The 24,185-nt window shown below is 36.9% G+C and overlaps 3 long non-coding RNA genes across 3 annotated transcripts; all 3 read right to left on the bottom strand.

Annotated features, from left to right (window-relative positions):
* Positions 1–4,903: 4,903 nt before the first annotated feature.
* LOC145657840 (uncharacterized) lies at positions 4,904–5,836 on the bottom strand. The gene is made up of 3 exons (XR_014123714.1): positions 5,753–5,836; positions 5,372–5,415; positions 4,904–5,265 (listed from the first exon to the last, which is right to left on the bottom strand). It is a non-coding gene; the product is annotated as an uncharacterized LOC145657840 (long non-coding RNA).
* A 2,171-nt stretch (positions 5,837–8,007) lies between these two features.
* LOC145657992 (uncharacterized) lies at positions 8,008–9,647 on the bottom strand. Its single transcript, XR_014123918.1, has 3 exons — positions 9,559–9,647; positions 9,179–9,222; positions 8,008–9,072 (listed from the first exon to the last, which is right to left on the bottom strand). It is a non-coding gene; the product is annotated as an uncharacterized LOC145657992 (long non-coding RNA).
* A 12,071-nt stretch (positions 9,648–21,718) lies between these two features.
* LOC145657995 (uncharacterized) lies at positions 21,719–23,341 on the bottom strand. The gene is made up of 3 exons (XR_014123921.1): positions 23,254–23,341; positions 22,872–22,915; positions 21,719–22,764 (listed from the first exon to the last, which is right to left on the bottom strand). It is a non-coding gene; the product is annotated as an uncharacterized LOC145657995 (long non-coding RNA).
* Between the last annotated feature and the right edge of the window lie 844 nt (positions 23,342–24,185).

The raw sequence follows: 24,185 nt of genomic DNA on the forward strand, positions 1-24,185 counted from the left end.
CACCTGTACCTTGTTAAACAGGTCGCTTATGTATGAACACAAACCCTTGCGTTTGTAGTTTGTCGCTCATTGTTCACGTGTGTGATTATGCTCACCGACAAAGACATGGTGACTTAAAATGATCTGTACTTTATTTGTTAAATATATGATTTTGACGATGAACAGATATCGTTGCCATTCATACAGAAATTCAAATGATATGCTTCTGCCACTGTATGTTCATAACAGGGCTTTAAGTGATGACATTTCAAGAGTTCAACACAGACACCTAGAAAATGTATTTGGGGTTTGTTTGTATATTGGGAGTTTTCATCATGTCATTTAGTTTTTCTTTTGTCTGTTATTAAATTTTATAAAAAATTAAATGTATAAAATTGTAAAATAAATGTCTAAAATATATAAAATTTTGTACCCGTATCCTTATCTTTATATTAATCAAGTTACTTATTATTTTATATCATAGATTATTATTTGCATATGATTTTATCAGCTTTTCAGTATTTTTTCATTATCTCCATTTATGTAAACCTAGGCAACTCAGTCATACACTTCTTCAGGCATACTCATTTAGCTGAATATTCTCCACAAAGGGGCGCTATTAGCACTGACATGGTGCACTGTGTAAAGGTGGCGCTTTTGCATCAGTGACCTTGCAGGTGTTTTTGTTTTGTTTTATTTTTTTATTATTCTTTTTCTTTTGTATTGTAAAATTTATTATTTTATTTTTTTATTTGATATATTTAAGTTATCAAATTTTGAGCTGCAACTTTCTTCCCCATGCATACTTTAAAGTATATAGGGTGCATAAATTTCACATATGTTCACTGAAAATATGCTTTTGCCTTGGCTGCGTGTGCTCATTTTTGCTGACAAATAACCATGCATGGTTTTTGAGTATGTTTGTAGAGTATGTTCGGCATTTTAGCACACCACTGACCTTTTAAGTAAAACTCATAGCTTGAAAAACTGGAGAGACAATGTGAGAAAATAATTCTTGTTACATTTCTTACATTAAAGTTTTCATAACAAGCACATGTAGACTTAAAAACTAAACATTTACATTGTCTCACCTAAAATAGGTTCACTCACATTTGTTCCACATGTGCCTGAATGTGATCAGTCATGCTATGAGTGGAGTATTTTTTCAAGATTTAGAGTGTTTGTGTAACTTGACTTATTAGGACATTTTGAATGATACTTTAGTGAGTAGAGGATACAAGAGCAATTAGGGACTTTCTGCCTTTGTAAATGCAGCTGTGTCAGGTGAAATGCCATCATACGTGATAAGTCATGGGAAAAAGCAAAACCCAGAGTGGTAGGAACAGAATTTTAGTGAAGTGTCGAGCAACTACTCTGACTGTGTCATACACACAAGCTGCTTCCTTTTACCTGAAAAGGCTCAGTCGCCTAAGAAACAAGAGCTCAAATAACTGTCATCTAGACAACAGTTCTTGTTTTGATGATTACCAAAAAAACTCCCAGGTGGTTTATGTTAAAAATGGGGGAAGACCACTAACATCAACATGATGTGCTAGTTGCTTTAGAACAAAGGCTGTACCTATCACAGAACATGTTATGCATCATAACATGGGACTGATCATTTAAGATGCAATTTTTTCGGCCAAAAGTATAAATGTTTCGCCCATGCATACTTCACAGTGTTTATGGTTTTGGAATTTCACATATGTTCACTTGCCTTGGATATGTTTGTTAGGTTACATTCCAACAAATGACTCAGATGTCTGTTATTTGGCAAATGACTCTATTATGTTTTTTTTTTAGTGAAATATAGAACATGCATTATTTTCATTGTTTACCAGTCCCAGATGGCAGTCCCTGACAAATTTAACGTTGAAGAGTCAATGTAAAAAGATTAGACCTGTTCTGGAAGAGATTACATGATCACATTATGGTTTTAGAAGTCGGCACTAGGCAGCAAACAAACAAATAAACAAACAAAAACTTAAAAACTTTAAAACACATGCAGTACATTTAATATCCTTACTATTAGGAAATCCCACAGAGTGGCTTGAAAAAATAAGAAAGCCAGCTAGTGAATTAGATCTGATTTACCTTTGCTTTGAATCCCTACTACTTCTATGCTGTGTGGCAGCATTTCACAAATTACAGTGTTGAAAAGAGGTTTTATGAGATTAGTGAAGGGGTCTATGGGATTAGTGATGAGGTTTTATGGGATTAGTGAAGGGGTGTATGGGATTAGCGATGAGGTTTTATGGGATTAGTGAAAGGGTCTATGGGATTAGTGATGAAGTACTAAGAGCTTTTTTACAGACCATGGAACCTGCTCTGATGTCACTGGTCTACTGAGGTTACTATGTTAATATTACTTATGTCTTATGAATGCTGAAGTTCATGGTTTGTTAATTAATGATGTATATAATGTTAGGGAAACGTTAATGCATCTATTTTATTGCATTTTCCATGCTGAACTACGTTTGTCTAGTAGGAAACCTATAGGCGTCGTTAAGCCTGTTTTAGGAGTGCTTTAGCGCCCCCTAAAATGTTCTTTAGTACCCCCAGATAAGCGTGCATTATTTGTTTAAATATTTCTCATTCATTCTATCTTATTCAACAGTGCCATCTAGTCTCTAAATTCACATTTTACCGAGATGTAGGGGCACTAGGACCTGAAACCCGAACCATAATTTGAGTCTGAAAAAATGTACTTTGGGTGAGCTGTGACACCTTTGCCGATCGTCCAGCATGGCTTTGCTAAAATCTCAGTCAGAGATTCTCTGTCTCATGAAGCAGAGAATGTCTGTGTCAGAGAATGTTGCTGGACTGTTTAACCCCAACATAAACATAAAAAAAACATTATTTGTGTTACATTTTTACTTTCTCGTGATTTTTTTTTCCTCACAAATGAGAAGAAAAGCAGCACATAGCAGTAAATGTACATAGTTTGAACAAGGAGCCTCGAAATTTTATGCAAATGAGAACAGGTGTGGCCAAAGGTTTTGAGACTAGCACAAATTTTGGTTTTAACTAAGTTTGCTACTTTATTTTGGCAATCTGCATTAACTAGATTGTGAAGAGTGATCAGATGAATAGCAATTAATTGCAAAGTCATTCTTTGCCATGAAAATTCAATTAATCACAAGAAATTACTGCATTCCAGCCATTGCATTTCAGTGCTACCATAGCAACAACTGGCAATGCAAACAGGTATGTGATTAATGCAATTAGTATTGAAGTACCCTGCCAGTGAGAATGACAAATCCTTAATTCTGATAGTATGAACAAACCGATCAGCAAGCCTTTTCTTGGTTTCTCCAATGTAAAGCTGATTATATCTCTTGCAAACGATACAAAACTTGTGTATCAGCAGGAATAATCCACAAAGTGGGACGTGTAATGATAATTGATCCTTTTATGCCAGTTAGTGGCTGTGTTAATGAATGTACATGTCACACATTTAGAGCAGTTGCAGGCTACTGTACAAGTTATTACCTGAATGGTTATTAAACATTATTAACTATTCTAAAGTTATTACCCATTCAGATAATAACTGATAATAACCACTCTAGAAGTGCTACATGTCCTGTTTCTCTCTCTCTCTCTCTCTCTCTCTCTCTCTCTCTGTGTATATATATATATATATATATATATATAAATTTTGCTGCTTCAGTTTTTAGGATTGTGAAGAATGATCAGATGAATTGAAATTAATTGCAAAGGAATGGTATCAAAACATCCTCCAAGAGCAACTTCCAGTGATCCAGGAGCATTTTGGTGAGGAACAGTGCTTTTTCCAGCATGACGGAGCAACATTTCACAAGGCAAAAGTGATAACCAAAAGAAGGGACAACACTGTAAATATTAAGTCAATGTAACAAACTCCAAGACACAGGTAAGTGAGGATCCAAGTGCAAGAGTTAATTGATACTAGCAGGAATGAGTGCGAGGTAGATAGGTAAGGGTAGTGGTCAGCGCTGGGGAGTTCGGACGAACTTCTGACAAAAGGATCTAAAAAAAACGGTCAGTCTCAAAACCTTTGGCCACAACTGTACATTAAAAAAAAAAAAATGAAATACTGTTACTTCACACAGCATAAGAACATCATAAAAGTATTATTGTAATCAGGTACTTGGCCACTTCAATGACTGTGTTACTCAGGAAAGTACGTTTAAATGTATCCCAACTATGTTTGACGTATACACAAAGAGTACTATGGAGAACTTATTTATGAAGAAATTTATTGGACTTTATAGTAGTATTTCTCTCTATTATAAAATTGATCAATAGTCAGAACACTTTCATATAACAGAAAAAACTGTTAATAAAACATACTTGGAAAATAAACGAAAGTAAATGCAATGGAACAAGCATTTTTAGTGTATTACTTAAAGTTGATGCATGTTGCATTGTTTGTTACACAGCCCGCTGTGTGATAAATAAATATAATAAATCTCCAGAGATCAATTTAAAAGTGCTAACATTAAAACTATATACAGTGTTTTGTACATTACATACATAATACATTGCACAGTTTAAATAAACTTAATAAATGTATGTACTTAGAAAACAACTTCATATATCTTCAAATAATCTTGTACAGTGCTTCAGAGCTCAATGAAAAAAGATAATGCAGCAATAAACAAATGATTGTATGAATGAATGTTATGACCATGTTGGTTAGCATTTGATGGGTAAGCACATACCAACATAGCTAATTGCTCAGTAGATGTGAAATAATGGCAAGACACATAGTGATTATAACACTCGTCCGACAGGCTATTTCACATGAATTTGCCATCTGATTTACATGATCCATAGCTATAACAGTAGTAGTGGCGGCAGCAGGAGGATCTGTGGTTGTTGTGGCAACAGACGCCACAGCTGCAGCTGTCAAAGCAGGAGTTGGAACAGCCGTAGACAGAACTATTGTGGAGTTAGCCACAGCAAAATTGATGGGCATCAAAGTTGCAGTTTTGAAAGATGCAGCATCAGTTATAAATGTAACTGTTATGTCAGCAGCAGGAGTCCTTGTGGATACTGTATTTGGAATTGAGAAATCCATTGGAGTAGAGTCAGAAGCAGCAGGTGGAGGTGCTGCAGAATTATTTGCACTGCCTGTGAACGCGGCTTGAGCAGGCGTCTTTTGAGCAGTTTTTACAGAGGCCGTATTGACGAAACCAGTCGTTGTCATCGTTGTTGACATGTCTGTTCTCACAGATGCTGCAGCATTTGATGTTATTGGAGCTTGACTAATAGGCTGCCCAGCCATAGTTTTGATTTGAGCTCCTGATGATGAATATAACATTTTGATTATTAAATCAATGAGTTATCTTAATGGACTAAAGATCAATATTTTGTTTTATCCTGCTGACGTTTATGCAATTTCACTTACCAATTAGGAGAAAAATCATGATCATCCTTATTTCTTTCATTGGCCTGAAAAAAGAGGTTGAGAAGCAGCATTCAGACATGTTCCAGTCTCATTGCCTACAGGTATGAAATCATTTAACTGGAAATTAACTATGTTTTTCTAAGCCAAATGTTACACATCATAGAGTGTAATAAGATTACTGTTTAAATATGTTGCAGAAACATTCACTTCTAAATATCAAATATTTAATATTCAAATGTCATGGCACTGGTAAACTGTATAAATCATTATTTTTCACTTTGAAAGTTGAGCTCAATCATGTTCAATCTATGACCCATTTTAATTTTTTTTCAAATTATTTAATCATACTACTTTTAAATGTATTGCAAAAGATTGACTCACCACTCCATGCAAGTAAAACTATGAAAACTCAAGTCAAAATGCTTTTGTCTTTGGAAATGCGTGATGGTAGTTTGTAGCTTGCTGCTGTTTAAGCTCTCATTGACAGGTTTTAAAACTGCCTTCTTATATTCAGGAGACAAAAATGTTAGCCAACGAAACCCTGCCCCTGTTTTGCCTCACTTGCGTTTATCAGTGGTCATCGTTGTCACTGTCTCTCTATTGCGTACAAACTTGCGTGTTATGGGAGTGGCTAGATCAAGAGCAAAGGAGCCGTTCTGTCACTCAAAGGAAGAAAATGACGAAAGTAGCACAACTGCTTGTTACGTGATATTTCATACACTTTTAGTTTCATACCTATACCCATCTTCATACACCCTGGAAGCTAAGTTTAAATGACTTTTTAAAGAATATATTTCTGTAGCTGTTACTACATTATGGGTTCATGATCTTCATTTGGTGTAAGTTTTGTTTTGTTTTTTTACTGGAAAAAAATGTTACCCTGCAAGATTTATGGTTATTAGTGTCACACCCTGGCTGCTATCCAGCCAGCCCCATTATTCGACGCACACCTTTCATGACACTCCTTTACTCCTGCTGTCTCAGTCATCATTTTATTAGTTACCCTACTCACCTGACCTTTGTTTAGCCCCCACAAGTGCCCGAGTCCAGTGCTTCACATTCACGAACTTGAAAGCCAAGAGTTAAGACTCTTGCGCTACTGAACGTCGTCTATTTTGCTGTTTGTGACAATAAAGCCTTGTTTTCTCCATGCTTGTGCAACACTTTTGAAACAAGAACATCAGTTAGAGTTATGATAAATGTTTAAACAGACTGGTTGCTTTAAAAGTTTGGGGGTGCTTGAAGTTTTCTTCTGTTAATCGTGGTTACCTCCAAGGCAACACATGCAGTCATCATTGCATGGCATCAAAGGAGCTTCACAGGCAAGGACATTGCTGCCTTTAAGATAGCACCTAAATCAACCATTTATCGAATCATCAAGAACTTCAAGGAGAGAGGTTCAATTGCAGTGAAGAAGGTTTCAGGGTGATCAAGAAAGTCAAGCAAGTGCCAAGACCGTCTCCTAAGGAGGATGCAGCTACGGGATCAGGTCACCACTAGTGCTGAGCTTGCTCAGAAATGGCAGAAGGCAGGTGTGAGTGCATCTGCATGCACTGTGAAGCAAAGGCTTTTGGAGGATGGCTTGGTGTCAAGAAGAGCAGCAAAGAAGCCACTTCTCTCCAAGAAAAACATCAAGAACTGACTGACATTCTGCAGGAAGTATAGGGATTGGACTGCCGAGGAATGGGGTAAAGTTATTTTCTCCAATGAAGCCCCCCTCAGACTGTTTGGGACATCTGGAGAAATGATTGTCCTGAGAAGAAAAGGTGAGCACTACCATGAGTTCTGTGAGGCATCATGCCAGCAGTGAGGCATCCTGAGACCATTCACGTGTGGGGTTGCTTCTCATCCAAGGGAGTGGGTTTGCTCAAAACTTTGCATAAGAACACTTCCATGAATAAGGAATGGTATCAAAACATCCTCCAAGAGCAACTTCCAGTGATCCAGGAGCATTTTGGTGAACAACAATGCTTTTTCCAGCATGATTGAGCAACATTTCACAAGGCAAAAGTGATAACCAAGTGGCTCGGTGAACAAAATATTGAAAATTTGGGTCAATGGCCAGGAAACTCTCTAGATCTTAATCCCATTGAGAACCTGTGCTCAATCCTCAAAAAGAGGCTGGACAAACAAAAGCACAGTAACTCTGATCAACTCCAAGCACTGATTAGGCAAGAATAGGTTGCCATCAGTCAAGATTTTCCCAGAAGCTGATATCCAGCATGCCAAGGCAAATTGCAGAAGTCTTAAAAAAAGAAGGGACAACACTGTAAATATTAAGTCAATGTAACAAACTCCAAGACACAGGTAAGTGAGGATCCAAGTGCAAGAGTTAATTGATACTAGCAGGAATGAGTGCGAGGTAGATAGGTAAGGGTAGTGGTCAGCGCTGGGGGGTTCGGACGAACTTCTGACAAAAGGATCTAAAAAAAATGGTCAGTCTCAAAACCTTTGGCCACAACTGTACATTAAAAAAAAAAAAATGAAATACTGTTACTTCACACAGCATAAGAACATCATAAAAGTATTATTGTAATCAGGTACTTGGCCACTTCAATGACTGTGTTACTCAGGAAAGTACGTTTAAATGTATCCCAACTATGTTTGACATATACACAAACAGTACTATGGAGAACTTATTTATGAAGAAATTTATTGGACTTTATAGTAGTATTTCTCTCTATTATAAAATTGATCAATAGTCAGAACACTTTCATATAACAGAAAAAACTGTTAATAAAACATACTTGGAAAATAAACGAAAGTAAATGCAATGGAACAAGCATTTTTAGTGTATTACTTAAAGTTGATGCATGTTGCATTGTTTGTTACACAGCCCGCTGTGTGATAAATAAATATAATAAATCTCCAGAGATCAATTTAAAAGTGCTAACATTAAAACTATATACAGTGTTTTGTACATTACATACATAATACATTGCACAGTTTAAATAAACTTAATAAATGTATGTACTTAGAAAACAACTTCATATATCTTCAAATAATCTTGTACAGTGCCTCAGAGCTCAATGAAAAAAGATAATGCAGCAATAAACAAATGATTGTATGAATGAATGTTATGACCATGTTGGTTAGCATTTGATGGGTAAGCACATACCAACATAGCTAATTGCTCAGTAGATGTGAAATAATGGCAAGACACATAGTGATTATAGCACTCGTCCGACAGGCTATTTCACATGAATTTGCCATCTGATTTACATGATCCATAGCTATAACAGTAGTAGTGGCGGCAGCAGGAGGATCTGTGGTTGTTGTGGCAACAGACGCCACAGCTGCAGCTGTCAAAGCAGGAGTTGCAACAGCCGTAGACAGAACTATTGTGGAGTTAGCCACAGCAAAATTGATGGGCATCAAAGTTGCAGTTTTGAAAGATGCAGCATCAGTTATAAATGTAACTGTTATGTCAGCAGCAGGAGTCCTTGTGGATACTGTATTTGGAATTGAGAAATCCATTGGAGTAGAGTCAGAAGCAGCAGGTGGAGGTGCTGCAGAATTATTTGCACTGCCTGTGAACGCGGCTTGAGCAGGCGTCTTTTGAGCAGTTTTTACAGAGGCCGTATTGACGAAACCAGTCGTTGTCATCGTTGTTGACATGTCTGTTCTCACAGATGCTGCAGCATTTGATGTTGTTGGAGCTTGACTAATAGGCTGCCCAGCCATAGTTTTGATTTGAGCTCCTGATGATGAATATAACATTTTGATTATTAAATCAATGAGTTATCTTAATGGACTAAAGATCAATATTTTGTTTTATCCTGCTGACGTTTATGCAATTTCACTTACCAATTAGGAGAAAAATCATGATCATCCTTATTTCTTTCATTGGCCTGAAAAAAGAGGTTGAGAAGCAGCATTCAGACATGTTCCAGTCTCATTGTCTACAGGTATGAAATCATTTAACTGGAAATTAACTGTTTTTCTAAGCCAAATGTTACACATCATAGATTGTAATACGATTACTGTTTAAATATGTTGCAGAAACATTCACTGCTAAATATCAAATATTTAATATTCAAATGTCATGGCACTGGTAAACTGTATAAATCATTATTTTTCACTTTGAAAGTTGAGCTCAATCATTTTCAATCTATGACCCATTTAAAAAAAATTTTCAAATTATTTAATCATACTACTTTTAAATGTATTGCAAAAGATTTACTCACCACTCCATGCAAGTAAAACTTTGAAAACTCAAGTCAAAATGCTTTTGTCTTTGGAAATGCGTGATGGTAGTATGTAGCTTGCTGCTGTTTAAGCTCTCATTGACAGGTTTTAAAACTGCCTTCTTATATTCAGGAGACAAAAATGTTAGCCAACGAAACCCTGCCCATGTTTTGCCTCACTTGCGTTTATCAGTGGTCATCGTTGTCACTGTCTCTCTATTGCGTACAAACTTGCGTGTTATGGGAGTGGCTAGATCAAGAGCAAAGGAGCCGTTCTGTCACTCAAAGGAAGAAAATGACGAAAGTAGCACAACTGCATGTTACGTGATATTTCATACACTTTTAGTTTCATACCTATACCCATCTGCATACACACTGGAAGCTAAGTTTAAATGACTTTTTAAAGAATATATTTCTGTAGCTGTTACTACATTATGGGTTCATGATCTTTATTTGGTGTAAGTTTTGTTTTGTTTTTTTACTGGAAAAAAATGTTACCCTGCAAGATTTATGGTTATTAGTGTCACACCCTGGCTGCTATCCAGCCAGCCCCATTATTCGACGCACACCTTTCATGACACTCCTTTACTCCTGCTGTCTCAGACACCATTTTATTAGTTACCCTACTCACCTGAACTTTGTTTAGCCCCCACAAGTGCCCGAGTCCAGTGCTTCACATTCATGAACTTGAAAGCCAAGAGTTAAGACTCTTGCGCTACTGAACGTCGTCTATTTTGCTGTTTGTGACAATAAAGCCTTGTTTTCTCCATGCTTGTGCAACACTTTTGAAACAAGAACATCAGTTAGAGTTATGATAAATGTTTAAACAGACTGGTTGCTTTAAAAGTTTGGGGGTGCTTGAAGTTTTCTTCTGTTAATCGTGGTTACCTCCAAGGCAACACATGCAGTCATCATTGCATTGCATCAAAGGAGCTTCACAGGCAAGGACATTGCTGCCTTTAAGATAGCACCTAAATCAACCATTTATCGAATCATCAAGAACTTCAAGGAGAGAGGTTCAGTTGCAGTGAAGAAGGTTTCAGGGTGATCAAGAAAGTCAAGCAAGTGCCAAGAACGTCTCCTAAGGAGGATGCAGCTACGGGATCAGGTCACCACTAGTGCTGAGCCTGCTCAGAAATGGCAGAAGGCAGGTGCGAGTGCATCTGCATGCACTGTGACACAAAGGCTTTTGGAGGATGGCTTGGTGTCAAGAAGAGCAGCAAAGAAGCCACTTCTCTCCAAGAAAAACATCAAGAACAGACTGGCATTCTGCAGGAAGTATAGGGATTGGACTGCCGAGGAATGGGGTAAATTTATTTTCTCTAATGAAGCCCCCCTCAGACTGTTTGGGACATCTGGACAAATGATTGTCCTGAGAAGAAAAGGTGAGCACTACCATGAGTTCTGTGAGGCATCATGCCAGCAGTGATGCATCCTGAGACCATTCACGTGTGAGGTTGCTTCTCATCCAAGGGAGTGGGTTTGCTCAAAACTTTGCATAAGAACACTTCCATGAATAAGGAATGGTATCAAAACATCCTCCAAGAGCAACTTCCAGTGATCCAGGAGCATTTTGGTGAGCAACAATGCTTTTTCCAGCATGATTGAGCAACATTTCACAAGGCAAAAGTGATAACCAAGTGGCTCGGTGAGCAAAATATCGAAATTTTGGGTCTATGGCCAGGAAACTCCACAGATCTTAATCCCATTGAGAACCTGTGCTCAATCCTCAAAAAGAGGCTGGACAAACAAAAGCACAGTAACTCTGATCAACTCCAAGCACTGATTAGGCAAGAATGGGTTGCCATCAGTCAAGATTTTCCCAGAAGCTGATATCCAGCATGCCAAGGCAAATTGCAGAAGTCTTAAAAAAAGAAGGGACAACACTGTAAATATTAAGTCAATGTAACAAACTCCAAGACACAGGTAAGTGAGGATCCAAGTGCAAGAGTTAATTGATACTAGCAGGAATGTGTGCGAGGTAGAGAGGTAAGGGTATTGTTCAGCGCTGGGGGGTTCGGACGAACTTCTGACAAAAGGATCTAAAAAAAATGGTCAGTTTTGTAGATAAATAAGCACTACATAGGTGTTTTGGTCCTAAAAATAATTTCTTTATAGAAATGGCAATGTGGTTTGATTTGGTAGCTCATTAGGACAGAGGGGTTTTTGTTTCACTTTGCAGTTTGAAAATCCCTCATCTTTCCATGGTTGTCGGTGTAGATTCACTGTCATAATCTAAATCTTACAAAGCGGATGTTTGATTTTGCCTAACATCACCACACTTTAATAACGAACCCGCACCCACTGGTTGCATCATTAGGTGTCTTATAGATGCATTCAGTAAGTGTAGCCCATCCTGAAGCCCATTTATTGGCCTGTGCAATTTGAGAGCCACCCTCTGCCTGCATGACTATAGCTGACTCAATGTTATCTTGGGCAGGGACCATTCTTTTCACAGCATTAATACCAACAGGGCAATGGCATGGTGGTAGGTGTTTAATTCTTTATTCAGTGCACCAAGTTCCACCTCATTTACTAGTCCATGGTGTAGTTATTCCACATACCATTTCACTATCAGTTACCAGTCTTTCATCATCACAATGTTTTTGCGACCTCATTGCCTGGACAGGGGCGTAACATGAGCTGATGCACATCTAACAGGCACAGCAGTGCTTTTGCACATTTAGTGTCACTGAGGGGTTGCAAGGGGTATAACACTCCCCAAAAAACCCAAGGTAGGTGTTTTTAATAAAACAGCTGGTGAGTGTACAATCTAGGTCTATTATAAGCATCTTTTAAAATATTTTAGACCTCTAGAAGTTGTGGGGAGTTGCATAGTTAAGAGTTCCATGCAACTGCACAGATTTTCAGTTTATCTAAGCCTTTTGGTAGAAACCCCTACAGTTCTAACAGTTTGGTTAGAACACACAAATGTGAGTGACTAGTGTGGAAGAATTAGCCTTCCCAGAAATCAATGCAACAAATGTTTAGTTGTCTTCCATCTGAGGAAGAGGGGAATTATAGGGAATTATAAACAGTAAGTATACAGCAAACCCAAGAGAAATAACATGTTCTGAATAAAGATATCTCCCAAAACCCAACCAGGGACCATAGATTAATACTGAACTTCTGTGCTCTGTTCATTGCAATATATGTTTTAATACTCGTACACATCAACTTTTTCTAACTTTGCATGGATGTACTGAAATAGGTTTGTTGAAATGCACTTTGCATACATACATTTAGAGTGATGCTCCTGAGTTCATCATTACTTAAATATAGCAATTAATTTAATTCATGCAAATTTTATAGGTAGCCTATGCATTTCAAGAAGTGTTTTTAGCTTTCTCTCTTTCAGTATCTTGGAATACAGTACTACACAGCTACCTAAATAAGAGCATGAGTCAGCATTTTATGAAACCTTCCTTTACACTAAATATCTGCAGTGTAGGAACCCCTTGGTTTTTCCCTCACACATCTCCAGTGGTTAACAATGTTGATGATAACAGGATATGGTTAACCCTGAAGAGCATCAGCACCACTAGGAAACCACTAGCTTAAGGGAAATCAAGAGCTGACCTATGGGAAGGCAAGCCTGTTCCATGGGACATTGGGGTGAAACACTCAACCTGCACAACCTTTATAACTCCCCTGTTGTTTCGATCTCTCTATATTAATTCCATCATTTATTTATTCTACAAAAGCATGTATTAGGTAACTGTAGACTTTCAGGATGGGGGTTTTTCATATATATATATTTTAAACTCCAGAAATAATAATGTAATGAAGTGAAAGAAAATCTAATGTAAATAATGTAATGGACTAATACACCAGTCTGTCTTTCCTTCAAATTTGCACCCAGTAGTGGTTTCTGTTTATTTGTTTGTACACAAATCAGTCTCCACATTTAAATCCAAACAGATACAAAATAAGTATGTTTATCAAGAGGTTGTTTCTTCTTTATTTTATCCCCCCCCCCCCCCCCCCCTGTTAGGTGGGTTTTTTTGTGCGAATTCTCCTGTGTCTGGACAGATTCCATTACATGTTTTTGATGGTTCCACTGGCACTAAGGTAGATATGACAAAAAATATGGCAGCAAACTTTGTATATACTGCACCCCATGTACCCTAAATAAACCATCTGTATCATTTGAAAAATTGAAAAAAAAATCTGTTTTGGTCCACATTATAAATGCTGGAAATATCGGTCATCACCTGATCAACAAACTTGGGAGTCCTTTGTGTTTAATGTGGGTTAACTGACTTTGTTTTAATTTAGTTTTAATTTACTTCTCTTACTGCCTTGTAAAGAGCTTTAGAGGACCTAAAACAGAGATTCTACATGGAGTTCACATGGAGAAAATATATTCTGGTGGAGCAAGTCATTTTTTCATGCTGTTTTAAAATCTGATTTAAAAAAAAAAATTATATATATGCGCATGTTAAAATATGTGATCTTTGCTGGATTGCTTGTGAAAACAGGTTTTACTTATGAGATGTGGAGTGATCTGGAAACCCTGAGTGCCTTCTGCATTCTGGTCACTAGATGGAGATGTAAGACAGAAAATATCTTATTCAAGGTGTACTTGCATACCAATGTTCATAGAGTTTCAGAACAAACTAACAAACAAAACAAACTGATCGAAAGAGGTAAAACACAAATAAAAATGGAAAGAAAGCAGCAGACTTCTCTTTCATCAAAATCCTTGTTATTACAGCATCATTAATGCCCAAGTTGACTTCATTATTGCAATTTGGCAAGACTGTGACTTCATTTATTGTTTTTCTGATGAAGGCTGTGGAGGATGAGAATCATTATGATTTAAACCTTATTAAATACTGAAGTCATTTTATATGTGAAGGTGGCTGCTTCATTAATTTTGATTTAAAAAAAAATTTAAATAAAGGAATGTGATTTTGATTTTCTTTATCTTACTCTGTTAAATGTTTCACCCTTTTTAAGTGATGGGTCATCTTCACAACAATTGTTAATCAGTCAGTCAGTCCATTTTAAAATAGTTTTAAATTCTTGAATGTTCAATATGATAACCTAATACGAGAGTTGTGGCATGTTTCCATGATGAAAATAACTGACATTACTCCCTGTGTGAACTGATTCTCATGACTAAGATACTCCTATTACAGCAAACATTTCTATTGTTATATGTTTTGTGATCTGTATCATTCATATTTTTGTAAAAAATGCTAAAAAAAAGAAAGGGGTTGCTTTAAAATCACAATGACACACTGCTGTTTATTTTGCAGCAAAAACATGACGTTATGGGAGAAAAATGTGATCATTTCTACTACACTCTTGTCTGAGAATCTTGGGGACTTTGGCAGTGCCCTTAGCCATGTCTATCTTCTTCCACAACCATTTAAATATAGGAAGTGCTAAACTGAACTGAGGGTGTCACTTTTTTTTTTCTTATTAATGAAACAAGATGTTGGCTACTTAGATAGTAAGTAGCTGGTCAATGTGCCACATTTTATTGCTTTGGCTGTGTACTGTGAGGCGGGTTTAAAATGAAATACTGAAAACCGCAGAATATCAATGTAAATTTGAAGATAAACCTATATTTTGTGAGCCGTATTAGTACATTCTTTTTCAATAGTTTGTCTTTGCTCATATTCTGGCTGCTTAGTTGTTTCTTGTTTACCTATGTGTTATTGTGTTGTTGTAAAGGTCTAATGTTCATTCTAGTTGTAACATTTGAATATGGGATCTTACATTTACATTTACGCCATTTAGCAGGCACTCTTATCCAGAGCGATTTACAAAATCTTGTACTATTATCTCTCAAAATTAAGCACAAATATCAATAAAGTAGACAATCTTGTAGCTGAGATATGAATCAGTTAAATTCAGAATGGCAAAACTACAACAGTTTTTATCTTAGTGTTCTATGAATTTAAATTGAGATGATTAGTGGCTTGTTGTGTGTACATATGTATTGTATATGAGTGCATATGCAGATCTTTAAAAAACACTAGGACAATTGCATTGTGAGGTTTCTGAGGGAGTGATGAATCTGAATGCGTAAACTGTGCCTATTAGACATCACAGATAGCACTAGAAAAACACAGAGGGCATACATTAACACGCAAGTCCAATGGAAACACTATTATGATAAGGTGCAGACAAAGGAAATACTATAACACAATCTCAGCAATCACAACCTGGAACATACCGAGGCATTCTTTAGCATGTAATGAACGCTGACAAACAGCATAAAAACAATGAGAAGTAACCATAGCAACAGATCTGTACTGTTGGGAGAGAGGGACATCACGTGGTAGGTGGAGGACTCCTTGTTGCTAATGTGACACTTATGACACTCAGATTAGAACTATGCAGAGTCTCAGCAGTGACGTGAGGATGCCGGCGGGGTGCACAAGTTTTTAATTTATGCTTGACAAAACATTAGCATTAATAAGAACTCCAATAAGAGTGTCTCTTCTAAAGTGAGCACAACGACATTCTTCCTGCGAGCAGTTCTTGTGCGCCTTCTGGACTATGGTAGCAGCTGCATGCCTATGTTCGTGATCCTGGGTGTTACGGTTCCCTCTGAGGAGTAAGCGAGGGCTCCTCTAAATTCCTTTTGATTCAACTTCTAACTGGTTTTTGTTTCCCTTCTGCCTTTGTTTACATTCAGCATGTGCTTACTGTTTCCGCCTCTCCTGTCAATCAGGTCTTCGCCCATCCTATCTAGTCTGCCCCATGCATGTGTCTCCACACAGGTTACCATCCTTAGAGTTACTGGCTCTGCCCCATTCATTATCACTCTTCATTCTTATCAGATGTTCCCTACTGTATTCCCAATTATCCTGTGGATCTAAAACCCCATGTTTCTCAGTGCATTTGTGTAGCTTTCTGGTTGTGTTTGTTTAGTTTGGCATTTTGCTTTAGCCTTCATGATAATGGAGGGCATAGGACTCTAAGAATATTTTAACCAGCCTATTTTTAATCAGTGTCATGACTGACTTTCCTAACACTGATGATGAAGGTCCTGTTTTAAATCACCTCTTTATACCAGGGGGCCATCTAAAGATTTCCCACAGCAGTAGTGCAACAAAAATGCAGTAGACCCCTATAATGAGAGCATAACTGAAATATACTTTCTTTTGAAAACATAAATGGAAATATTTTTATTTGTTGGTCTGGTGTAGTCATGACACTTGAGTTCACCTAAGTTCAAGGAAAGAATTATTCGAAAAACCAACAAAGGTGGGACACAGTCTGAGTCATCTGCTGTCTGAAAGGGTGGCAAGATGCGTGCAGATCAGCGCTGTGAGCCCGGCCCTTGCTAACGTCACTCAGAGCTGTGCAGGTCAGCATTGTGAGCCCGGCCCTTGCTAACGTTATTCAGAGCTGTGCAGGTCAGCACTGCGAGCCGCACCCTCACTAATGTCACTCAGGAATCCAGGCCATTGAATTGGATTCACTTTCTTTTTCAGCTTGTGCATGTGACATTAATACATAAAGATGTCTGACATGTTCTGAAAACTCTCACCAAATCTTAGGCGACTGTTTTGACTGAATGAATATTTCTTGCTTTACAGGATGACTCACAGCAGCAGAAAGACACTGTATCACAGTTTCTTTTCCCCCTCTTGACTCAGTAATGCACCTTCTTTCAAATTTAACAAACAAATCTTACATAGTGCAGCTTTAATCAAAGTAGCTATATTGCCATTTGAGGATGCAAAATGTTTTGTGCATAGGCCACACATGATATGAATTGCATGTTGGCTAAGTTGTTGAACGGTATTCTCCCCATCCCACACATCATGTGGTACGGCCGGCCACGTACTGGGGGATTGTCTGTTGTCAGTTCTCTGTGGCGTCCCCTTTATTTCTAGCCCCCTTTGTTCTCATACACCTGCACCTTGTTAAACAGGTCGCTTATGTATGAACACAAACCCTTGCGTTTGTAGTTTGTCGCTCATTGTTCACGTGTGTGATTATGCTCACCGACAAAGACATGGTGACTTAAAATGATCTGTACTTTATTTGTTAAATATATGATTTTGACGATGAACAGATATCGTTGCCATTCATACAGAAATTCAAATGATATGCTTCTGCCACTGTATGTTCATAACAGGGCTTTAAGTGATGACATTTCAAGAGTTCAACACAGACACCTAGAAAATGTATTTGGGGTTTGTTTGTATATTGGGAGTTTTCATCATGTCATTTAGTTTTTCTTTTGTCTGTTATTAAATTTTATAAAAAATTAAATGTATAAAATTGTAAAATAAATGTCTAAAATATATAAAATTTTGTACCCATATCCTTATCTTTATATTAATCAAGTTACTTTTTATTTTATATCATAGATTATTATTTGCATATGATTTTATCAGCTTTTCAGTATTTTTTAATTTTCTCCATTTATGTAAAACTAGGCAACTCAGTCATACACTCCTTCAGGCATACTCATTTAGCTGAATATTCTCCACAAAGGGGCACTATTAGCACTGACATGGTGCACTGTGTAAAGGTGGCGCTTTTGCATCAGTGACCTTGCAGGTGTTTTTGTTTTGTTTTATTTTTTTATTATTCTTTTTCTTTTGTATTGTAAAATTTATTATTTTATTTATTTATTTGATATATTTAAGTTATCAAATTTTGAGCTACAACTTTCTTCCCCACGCATACTTTAAAGTGTTTAGGGTGCATAAATTTCACATATGTTCACTGAAAATATGCTTTTGCCTTGGCTGCGTGTGCTCATTTTTGCTGACAAATAACCATGCATGGTTTTTGAGTATGTTTGTAGAGTATGTTCGGCATTTTAGCACACCACTGACCTTTTAAGTAAAACTCATAGCTTGAAAAACTGGAGAGACAATGTGAGAAAATAATTCTTGTTACATTTCTTACATTAAAGTTTTCATAACAAGCACATGTAGACTTAAAAACTAAACATCTACATTGTCTCACCCAAAATAGGTTCACTCACATTTGTTCCACATGTGCCTGAATGTGATCAGTCATGCTATGAGTGGAATATTTTTTCAAGATTTAGAGTGTTTGTGTAACTTGACTTATTAGGACATCTTGAATGATACTTTAGTGAGTAGAGGATACAAGAGCAATTAGGGACTTTCTGCCTTTGTAAATGCAGCTGTGTCAGGTGAAATGCCATCATACGTGATAAGTCATGGGAAAGAGCAAAACCCAGAGTGGTAGGAACAGAATTTTAGTGAAGTGTCAAGCAACTACTCTGACTGTGTCATACACACAAGCTGCTTCCTTTTACCTGAAAAGGCTCAGTCGCCTAAGAAACAAGAGCTCAAATAACTGTCATCTAGACAACAGTTCTTGTTTTGATGATTACCAAAAAAACTCCCAGGTGGTTTATGTTAAAAATGGGGGAAGACCACTAACATCAACATGATGTGCTAGTTGCTTTAGAACAAAGGCTGTACCTATCAGAGAACATGTTATGCATCACAACATGGGACTGATCATTTAAGATGCAATTTTTTCCCCCAAAAGTATGAATGTTTTCCCCATGCATACTTCACAGTGTTTATGGTTTTTGAATTTCACATATGTTCACTTGCCTTGGATATGTTTGTTAGGTTACATTCCAACAAATGACTCAGATGTTTGTTATTTGGCAAATGACTCTATTATGTTTTTTTGTTATTGAAATATAGAGCATGCATTATTTTCATTGTTTACCAGTCCCTGATGGCAGTCACTGACAAACTTAACGTTGAAGAGTCAATGTAAAAAGATTAGACCTGTTCTGGAAGAGATTACATGATCACATTATGGTTTTAGAAGTCGGCACTAGGCAGCAAACAAACAAATAAACAAACAAAAACTTAAAAACTTTAAAACACATGCAGTACATTTAATATCCTTACTATTAAGCCACAGAGTGGCTTGAAAAAATAAGAAAGCCAGCTAGTGAATTAGATCTGATTTACCTTTGCTTTGAATCCCTACTACTGCTATGCTGTGTGGCAGCATTTCACAAATTACAGTGTTGAAAAGAGGTTTTATGAGATTAGTGAAGGGGTCTATGGGATTAGTGATGAGGTTTTATGGGATTAGTGAAAGGGTCTATGGGATTAGTGATGAGGTTTTATGGGATTAGTGAAAGGGTCTATGGGATTAGTGATGAAGTTTTATGGGATTAGTGAAGAAGTACTAAAAGCTTTTTTACAGACCATGGAATCTGCTCTGATGTCACTGGTCTACTGAGGTTACTATGTTAATATTACTTATGTCTTATGAATGCTGAAGTTCATGGTTTGTTAATTAATGATGTATATAATGTTAGGGAAACGTTAATGCATCTATTTTATTGCATTTTCCATGCTGAACCATTTGTTTAGTAGGAAACCTATAGGCGTCGTTAAGCCTGTTTTAGGAGTGCTTTAGCGCCCCCTAAAATGTTCTTTAGTACCCCCAGATAAGCGTGCATTATTTGTTTAAATATTTCTCATTCATTCTATCTTATTCAACAGTGCCATCTAGTCTCTAAATTCACATTTTACCGAGATGTAGGGGCACTAGGACCTGAAACCCGAACCATAATTTGAGTCTGAAAAAATGTACTTTGGGTGAGCTGTGACACCTTTGCCGATCGTCCAGCATGGCTTTGCTAAAATCTCAGTCAGAGATTCTCTGTCTCATGAAGCAGAGAATGTCTGTGTCAGAGAATGTTGCTGGACTGTTTAACCCCAACATAAACATAAAAAAAACATTATTTGTGTTACATTTTTACTTTCTCGTGATTTTTTTTTCCTCACAAATGAGAAGAAAAGCAGCACATAGCAGTAAATGTACATAGTTTGAACAAGGAGCCTCGAAATTTTATGCAAATGAGAACAGGTGTGGCCAAAGGTTTTGAGACTAGCACAAATTTTGGTTTTAACTAAGTTTGCTACTTTATTTTGGCAATCTGCATTAACTAGATTGTGAAGAGTGATCAGATGAATAGCAATTAATTGCAGTCATTCTTTGCCATGAAAATTCACTTAATCACAAGAAATTACTGCATTCCAGCCATTGCATTTCAGTGCTACCATAGCAACAACTGGCAATGCAAACAGGTATGTGATTAATGCAATTAGTATTGAAGTACCTTGCCAGTGAGAATGACAAATCCTTAATTCTGATAGTATGAACAAACCGATCAGCAAGCCTTTTCTTGGTTTCTCCAATGTAAAGCTGATTATATCTCTTGCAAACGAAACAAAACTTGTGTACCAGCAGGAATAATCCACAAAGTGGGACGTGTAATGATAATTGATCCTTTTATGCCAGTTAGTGGCTGTGTTAATGAATGTACATGTCACACATTTAGAGCAGTTGCAGGCTACTGTACAAGTTATTAACTGAATGGTTATTAAACATTATTAACTATTCTAAAGTTATTAACCATTCAGATAATAACTGATAATAACCACTCTAGAAGTGCTACATGTCCTGTTTCTCTCTCTCTCTCTCTCTCTCTCTCTCTCTCTCTCTCTCTCTCTCTCTCTCTCTCTATATATATATATATATATATATATATATATATATATATATATATATATATATATATATATATAAATTTTGCTGCTTCAGTTTTTAGGATTGTGAAGAATGATCAGATTAATTGAAATTAATTGCAAAGGAATGGTATCAAAACATCCTCCAAGAGCAACTTCCAGTGATCCAGGAGCATTTTGGTGAGGAACAATGCTTTTTCCAGCATGACGGAGCAACATTTCACAAGGCAAAAGTGATAACCAAGGGACAACAATGTAAATATTAAGTTAATGTAACAAACTCCAAGACACAGGTAAGTGAGGATCCAAGTGCAAGAGTTAATTGATACTAGCAGGAATGAGTGCGAGGTAGATAGGTAAGGGTAGTGGTCAGCGCTGGGGGGTTCGGACGAACTTCTGACAAAAGGATCTAAAAAAAATGGTCAGTCTCAAAACCTTTGGCCACAACTGTACATTAAAAAAAAAAAAATGAAATACTGTTACTTCACACAGCATAAGAACATCATAAAAGTATTATTGTAATCAGGTACTTGGCCACTTCAATGACTGTGTTACTCAGGAAAGTACGTTTAAATGTATCCCAACTATGTTTGACGTATACACAAAGAGTACTATGGAGAACTTATTTAAGAAGAAATTTATTGGACTTTATAGTAGTATTTCTCTCTATTATAAAATTGATCAATAGTCAGAACACTTTCATATAACAGAAAAAACTGTTAATAAAACATACTTGGAAAATAAACGAAAGTAAATGCAATGGAACAAGCATTTTTAGTGTATTACTTAAAGTTGATGCATGTTGCATTGTTTGTTACACAGCCCGCTGTGTGATAAATAAATATAATAAATCTCCAGAGATCAATTTAAAAGTGCTAACATTAAAACTATATACAGTGTTTTGTACATTACATACATAATACATTGCACAGTTTAAATAAACTTAATAAATGTATGTACTTAGAAAACAACTTCATATATCTTCAAATAATCTTGTACAGTGCTTCAGAGCTCAATGAAAAAAGATAATGCAGCAATAAACAAATGATTGTATGAATGAATGTTATGACCATGTTGGTTAGCATTTGATGGGTAAGCACATACCTACATAGCTAATTGCTCAGTAGATGTGAAATAATGGCAAGACACATAGTGATTATAGCACTCGTCCGACAGGCTATTTCACATGAATTTGCCATCTGATTTACATGATCCATAGCTATAACAGTAGTAGTGGCGGCAGCAGGAGGATCTGTGGTTGTTGTGGCAACAGACGCCACAGCTGCAGCTGTCAAAGCAGGAGTTGCAACAGCCGTAGACAGAACTATTGTGGAGTTAGCCACAGCAAAATTGATGGGCATCAAAGTTGCAGTTTTGAAAGATGCAGCATCAGTTATAAATGTAACTGTTATGTCAGTAGCAGGAGTCCTTGTGGATACTGTATTTGGAATTGAGAAATCCATTGGAGTAGAGTCAGAAGCAGCAGGTGGAGGTGCTGCAGAATTATTTGCACTGCCTGTGAACGCGGCTTGAGCAGGCGTCTTTTGAGCAGTTTTTACAGAGGCCGTATTGACGAAACCAGTCGTTGTCATCGTTGTTGACATGTCTGTTCTCACAGATGCTGCAGCATTTGATGTTATTGGAGCTTGACTAATAGGCTGCCCAGCCATAGTTTTGATTTGAGCTCCTGATGATGAATATAACATTTTGATTATTAAATCAACGAGTTATCTTAATGGACTAAAGATCAATATTTTTGTTTTATCCTGCTGACGTTTATGCAATTTCACTTACCAATTAGGAGAAAAATCATGATCATCCTTATTTCTTTCATTGGCCTGAAAAAAGAGGTTGAGAAGCAGCATTCAGACATGTTCCAGTCTCATTGTCTACAAGTATGAAATCATTTAACTGGAAATTAACTATGTTTTTCTAAGCCAAATGTTACACATCATAGATTGTAATAAGATTACTGTTTAAATATGTTGCAGAAACATTCACTGCTAAATATCAAATATTTAATATTCAAATGTCATGGCACTGGTAAACTGTATAAATCATTATTTTTCACTTTGAAAGTTGAGCTCAATCATTTTCAATCTATGACCCATTTTAAAAAAAATTTCAAATTATTTAATCATACTACTTTTAAATGTATTGCAAAAGATTTACTCACCACTCCATGCAAGTAAAACTTTGAAAACTCAAGTCAAAATGCTTTTGTCTTTGGAAATGCGTGATGATAGTATGTAGCTTGCTGCTGTTTAAGCTCTCATTGACAGGTTTTAAAACTGCCTTCTTATATTCAGGAGACAAAAATGTTAGCCAACAAAACCCTGCCCCTGTTTTCCTCACTTGCGTTTATCAGTGGTCATCGTTGTCACTGTCTCTCTATTGCGTACAAACTTGCGTGTTATGGGAGTGGCTAGATCAAGAGCAAAGGAGCCGTTCTGTCACTCAAAGGAAGAAAATGACGAAAGTAGCACAACTGTTTGTTACGTGATATGTCATACACTTTTAGTTTCATACATATACCCATCTTCATACACACTGGAAGCTAAGTTTAAATGACTTTTTAAAGAATATATTTCTGTAGCTGTTACTACATTATGGGTTCATGATCTTTATTTGGTGTAAGTTTTGTTTTGTTTTTTTACTGAAAAAAAATGTTACCCTGCAAGATTTATGGTTATTAGTGTCACACCCTGGCTGCTATCCAGCCAGCCCCATTATTCGACGCACACCTTTCATGACACTCCTTTACTCCTGCTGTCTCAGTCACCATTTTATTAGTTACCCTACTCACCTGACCTTTGTTTAGCCCCCACAAGTGCCCGAGTCTAGTGCTTCACATTCACGAACTTGAAAGCCAAGAGTTAAGACTCTTGCGCTACTGAACGTCGTCTATTTTGCTGTTTGTGACAATAAAGCCTTGTTTTCTCCATGCTTGTGCAACACTTTTGAAACAAGAACGTCAGTTAGAGTTATGATAAATGTTTAAACAGACTGGTTGCTTTAAAAGTTTGGGGGTGCTTGAAGTTTTCTTCTGTTAATCGTGGTTACCTCCAAGGCAACACATGCAGTCATCATTGCATTGCATCAAAGGTG

This window comes from Electrophorus electricus, chromosome 5 (genome assembly GCF_041902795.1).
Source record: "Electrophorus electricus isolate QZ-2024a chromosome 5, ASM4190279v1, whole genome shotgun sequence".
Lineage (NCBI taxonomy): Eukaryota > Metazoa > Chordata > Actinopteri > Gymnotiformes > Gymnotidae > Electrophorus > Electrophorus electricus.